This window comes from Cryptotermes secundus, unplaced genomic scaffold (assembly GCF_002891405.2).
Source record: "Cryptotermes secundus unplaced genomic scaffold, Csec_1.0 scaffold446, whole genome shotgun sequence".
Lineage (NCBI taxonomy): Eukaryota > Metazoa > Arthropoda > Insecta > Blattodea > Kalotermitidae > Cryptotermes > Cryptotermes secundus.
The window spans coordinates 1,881,314-1,887,443 of NW_019731271.1; the positions used below are offsets into that span (position 1 = coordinate 1,881,314).

Below are 6,130 nucleotides of genomic sequence, written 5' to 3' on the forward strand. Positions count from 1 at the left end.
ACGTTTCGGAGGAACGTCGGTTAACACCACATATACACGGTGCCAAATCCCAGAAGACTGCTTTCTTCATAGTCACCGCCGTGAAAGCCTCAAATCTTACATATAATTAATTGTCTATTTATTGCAGTGCGCTACATTTGCTAATCCACGTGAAAGACGGTAATTTCTTCCTGTTGTGAAATAGCATATATGGTGCTGATATTCTAGAATTGACCGAATTGTCCTTTCCAAGTGTTATAAAGTTACCTTTTCACGCTTTTCCCCCGTAGTCTCTCAGTCGCTAAATCCGTATTTGGATTTTCAGCAATTATGTTTACAGTGGAAATGCAGAACGATTATTTTACTGAATGTTATCATAGAAAGGGGCGAAATGAATATTTACACGGGTAAGCAGGCTATGTAAGTGATATTTCACCCACCTTACACCACTCTTCACAAGCATTACATAACTTCATTTTGTCGGTTAATGTAAGTCTACAGATATCTTCGTGAGAAACCACCAGTTCTTACCACTAGTCCATATCTTGAGCCAATTAAAATGAAAACTAATAAATAGGCATATAGCTAAAATATATTTTCCTTGCCGTCTCTTTAAGAGCTTAAGCTATGTAGCTGAGTAGCTCACAATTTAAACTAAGCTGTATCTATGAATGGTTTGAGGCTGAAGGTTAAGTAACCAGCATGAAGCAGACAGCAGTCTACTTCATGCTGGTCTCTTGCTTGGCTTACTCTTCAATCCTGAAGTAAGATCGATATGCTGTTCCGAAACGTCTGTTGACTTTCAACCGATTACACGGCGCTATATCCCAGAAGATATGTCTCTTCCTTACTTTTATTAAATTTATTATGCATACTCTACGAAAAGCTAATATATTTTGCTGAGCAATATTCAGCATCCACTGAGGAGGAAACTGAACTTTCAGGGCCACATGTAGGGAGGTACACGGCATGCTGGCATTTCATCAATCTTGTAGCACTAATTAATAGCTAACATTGCATTTTCTGACATTACAGATGGCGTCCAGGCTTGGCCTCCGATAAATATTGTGCCGGTGACAGGTGCTACCTCCGTAGTCGACTTTTTATTGACGGTCTCGATTCGATTTTGTGGCCATTTTGATTAATAATCGAGCAACCGACCCCATACGTTTCTTGTAATCCGGTTGGATCTATCTGGTGAGTTAGAATATGATTCTGTTTTCTAAGGTACCTACCAATAGTAATGACAGGTCTGGGAAAGCGATTCTATCGCTGAACTACACGATGCAGTGGTTAGCGCTTCGTGATCATATCCAGGAACTTCGAACTCAAGTATCTACTGGGACACTGGTTACACCTTCAAAGGTTCTTCATGGTTTTCCCCGCTCTGCCCTAGAATCCCTGTTATATTCCTTGAAATAGACCACGACCTCTTTAAATATAATTTATATCAATTCGTCATCCACGATCATTCTAATGTTTAAGACTGTTTGTACTAAGCCCTGAAGAGCGTCAATTATTAAACAAGAAGTTCTGGGAAGAACGGTAGCATAGTTGGTTGAAGCATTATATTACAAGCCGGAAGGTCGCAGGTTCGATTTCCTATGAGGTAATTGGATTTTTCAGTTTTCCTAATCCTTCCAGCCGCACTGTGGCCCTGGGGCCGATTCAGCCTCTGGCAGAAATGAGTGCCAGGAATCTTTCTGGAGGCCAAGAGCGCTGGTACATAATATAATATAATAGGATTGTAAGGAAATTAACTAATCAATTAAAATGTAAATTCTAGCGTTTTTATAAATTTTAAAAAATTCAATTTATTTTGGAGAACTGGAAGTTAAATAACTCCACAATTATAACAGAGAGACATATAAGGTGAGCGAGTTACTTACTTCACCTATATTGAACGAAAAAATTCACAATCCAATAGTAAGTAGAGTAATGTTTCTTTGGAGTTTCCAAAATTTTAAAGGTATTTCAAGTGAGTAAACCTTCCCTGGGAGGCCCTCCACCACTATGCCACTTAGTCGAATTGGTGCCACAGTGTGGAAATATACAAACATACAGACACACACCATTCTTTATAGATGTAATAGATAATAGTTTCAGTTGATAAAAAGTTGAAATTATTGGCTTTATTGAAAAGAGATGACAGGGGAATTTAATTTACCTTGCAGAATTCAGAAGTTACTCAGATCAAGAGTGAAACGTTTTATTCGTGTTTAGCGAAATGTCTAGCTTTTAGCGCGGAAAGGATTGAATAATTACATATCCATCTCGCATATGTACTGAATTTAAATAACGTATCGTTTCTATCAGTTCTTTGTTCCAATACATGTTCATGCCGGCTGTATATTGTTTGAAGGGCACTGGAGAGGGATGTGATTGACTGTGAGTGACGTTGCTCCAGGGACTACGTCTGTTTCTGACAAACCACACGAGGCACTGTATCAGTCCGCATGACAACTGCCTGCTTACATTAAACCAACTTAACGCATTCAGCATCGACATGTGTTGTGGCACGTTACACTGCAGTTAATATTCCTAGCTACTTAGTGACATGCACACTAGTACGTTATTCTGCGTCATCGAAGACAAGTTTTGGAGATATTTTGAATTTTTAATTTAAATTTTTATAAAAAAAATTGCCTGGAATAAATATTCCAGGCAAAATATTCTGCATATTTTACCATCAAAACTACTGAACGTATTTCGATTAAATTTTGTATTTGGAGTGCAAGCTAAAAGTTGTTGGTAAAATAATAATTTTGGTATTCTGTAACTTATAACTACTACTTTACATGACATTGTAGTTGAAGTTAATAAGATTATGAAAAATAAAGAGCCCTTCTAGCAATACGTTAATACATTTTTTACACACCACTTTCGAAAGTACTGAATATCAAGGTTTGTAAGATTTTATCCATCGAAATGTCAAAACGTTAATACATATAACTTAGATTTGGATAGAATTCGATTACAGTCAGGTGGAGAATCCGCTAAGCTGACTGTTGTATTCTGGTAAGATAAGTAACTGAGTAGTACAGTCTCTCTCATTCACCATTCCACTTGAGCATGTGATCTACAAAGTTGCTTCTCACAATCAGGGTTCCCGGCCAGAATTTTTTATATATTCCTCACTTCTTCATGCGTGCCACATATCCCTATTAATCTTTCCTGAATTAAGCAGTTTAGCAGTATCAGATGAGAAGAATAAATTACGAAAAATCTTCGCTGTGTAACATCTCCACCATCCTTATCTTCATACGTATTCCAAAATGCTTTATCTATATAAGGCTTGTATAACTTACACTACACCGGGTAGACTTCTTACTGCAAAACACGGACAATGTGTAAAGACAGAAAGCCATTCGCTTCGTAAGCAGCACTTGAGATTAGGCAGCCTAGCCAGGGGGTGAGCAGAAGCCGTGAAATGTCGTGTGCATGTAGGTTTGAGAGAAACAAAGCTGCTACAATCTCTCGCTAGTCTACAAATAATTGAAGTGCAAGGTAACATGTTCTGTGGTGGAGTTGGTTAGCAAACTTCTTCTTACAATACATGGGATTTGCTAAGGGAGACTAAGACAGAATTACCATACTTCATTGTGCTCTGGGAATTATCTTTAACTAACCAAAGTAAATGACTACCTCCATGGAGCAGAGACTTTTCTGAGAAGTTTGCAGTCGACGAACTAATCAATACATTCCAAGTCATTTATGAACCTCGAAAGTTCATCATCACCTTCACAGAAACTCGCCTCTAGCCCATGTTCACACGCTTTTATCGAATTTAAGTCCATTTTGCTATTAACATTCACAACTAAGTTTACATGTCCAATGTGACTTTTTTCCATAATTTCTGACTAAAATATTCGATCATTCTCTTATCTCTCACATGCCCCACCGGTCTTAGTGATTCTGATTTCGTCACTGTTAAGATACTTGGTGATGGGCGCTCACTTAAAAATTACCCTAGTTGTTCCCTTTCCGTATATCAGTATCTACAGTGTTTTGGGAAATGGCTGATCGCAGGGTGAGGGATTTGGGAGTTGGTTCTACTGGTAATGTAATTAAAACCATTAATCTGAAAGCAGGAGTAGAAATAACTCCAAAAACGTTGGAAATATGAAATATATATCTGGCAATTGAAAATATCAAACAAAATACTGGAGTAAGAGCAAAAAGTCTGTGACGATGGTACATTAGTACAAATATTATGTTTTTGGACATTACCTATCGATTGGGTCCAACTGAATAGGTTTTACCTGAAGACGGAGACCGAATCCAATCTCCGAAACGTTGTGCTTTGAAAAATAAACAGGCAGGTTTTAGATAGGTCCGGAGACAGCGACTAGCTCTTTCGACTGGACCCAACTGAGTAGGTTTCACCTGAAGACAGAGACAGAATCCAGCCTCCGAAACGTTGTCTTGAAAAATAAACAGGGCGGTTTTTAGATACGGACAAGACGATGGATAATGTCCAAAAACATAATATTTGTACGATACTGGAATAATTAGTAAACCACTGTCACAGACCTTAAGAGAATTACTCCTTGCATGCTTTTCGTTGCATGTGCGTGCATTTCTTTTGCATGAAACTATATAATTTCTTCGACTTTCGGTATAGTTTAGAAATAGAATACTGAAAAAATTAAAGAAGAGAGTTTTTTTATTGCTAGTGGGGTGGGACTAAGTCCCTTGTACTGCGGCCACTTTTGGCCTATTGTACCAGCCCCAGATGATAGGTGAGGGTGATTGTGTAGCAATTGGTGGAATGAAGACTGGCAGAGGAGACAGAAGTACTCGGAGAAAACCTGCCCCAGCGCCACTTTGTCCACCACAAATCCCACTTGACCAGACCCGGGATCGAACCCGGGCCGCCACGATGGGAAACCAGCGACTAACCGCTTGAGCTGTGGCGCGGCCCCTAGAAGAGAAGGACCTCGAGGAGTAAAATGCAATATTTTACACCGAAAAATAAAATCACTGTAGACAAATTCGATAGGATCTGCGTGAAGGTGGGTTATTCTTCTTTCTCGCATTCGGTCCATAAACAGTGGTCGTCTAACCGAGCTAATTAGTACAAATGCTACCTGCATGTTTTCCATTAGTCTTTTCGCATTAACAGTGGACTGTGGAACTGCTAGGGCAATACAGTGGTTTTGTAAGTTTCAGCTCTAATTCGTAGGGGGACATAACCATTCAATAGCACCAAGCTTTAGAAGGCTGGATATAAGGCAATTAATACGCCAAACACAGGGACCTGGGAGCCATTCGCTATAGCAGAGTTACAACTGAAATTCACAAAAAAAATATATTATCTCAAGCATTGCGGCGAAGTTAATTAAAGCATGCATGTTAATATATCAGCACTTCAGCTATGCTATTTTCCATAATGCAATTTTCAGTTCAAGGTTTGCGGGGTTTACCATTGTCTTTCCTTATTAGTGGACAACAATTCAAAATAATATTTTATGATCTTTCTTCTATCATTATTTCTGTAAATTCTTACCGTCTTTGCAAGTGTCGATTTCTCTTTCGATATACCAATATAATTGACATTTGTCTAATATGAGAACGAGGAAATAATTTGAAAATTCTTAAAACTTGTGTGTTTCAGAAGAATACACCTGCTGTAATCTGTCTTTCTCAGTGTTTAAGTCTGATTATCCACAAAACAGAATATTGACATGACACCTGAGAACCAGAATAATGAGACCAGAAGAAATGGCTTTTGAAAGGGAACGGCCCGATAGACAACACGTGATAGCTGATTTCCGCAGCAACGAACAGGAACGCAGCAATAAGGGAACTGTTGGAAACGGTGTTTTCTACCTTGTCCGTGCCGAGGCTTTATAAGAGGATCCCACGTCGGTTGCGCTACCGAAGCAGGAGGTTCCCAAAAAAATCAATCAGGTAAGCCACTACCAATAGTGATGACTTCTAACATAAATGTTGTTCAGCTGTAAAGCGACTTAGAAGACCACGTCAAGGGATAGTACGAGATATACACGAAATAGAACCCATATTGTATTAAAAAAAAGGAAATGGCGGACTCTTCGGCCATGAAATTCTATCTGGAAAAAAATAATCTCCACCATTTTACCTTCTCTCCAAATTCCGAAGCGTGTCAGAAGAGTAGTTCGCCGTAAGG

The 6,130-nt window shown here is 38.9% G+C and overlaps 1 long non-coding RNA gene across 6 annotated transcripts in view; it reads left to right on the forward strand.

Annotated features, from left to right (window-relative positions):
* The window catches only part of LOC117282507, an 83,717-nt gene extending 77,828 nt beyond the window's left edge, over positions 1–5,889 (forward strand). For all 6 annotated transcript variants that reach the window (XR_004513262.1, XR_004513264.1, XR_004513263.1 and 3 more), the window contains 2 exons: positions 1,015–1,176; positions 5,597–5,889. This is a non-coding gene — a long non-coding RNA (uncharacterized LOC117282507). The remainder of the gene's footprint in view (positions 1–1,014; positions 1,177–5,596) is intronic.
* Positions 5,890–6,130: the final 241 nt, after the last annotated feature.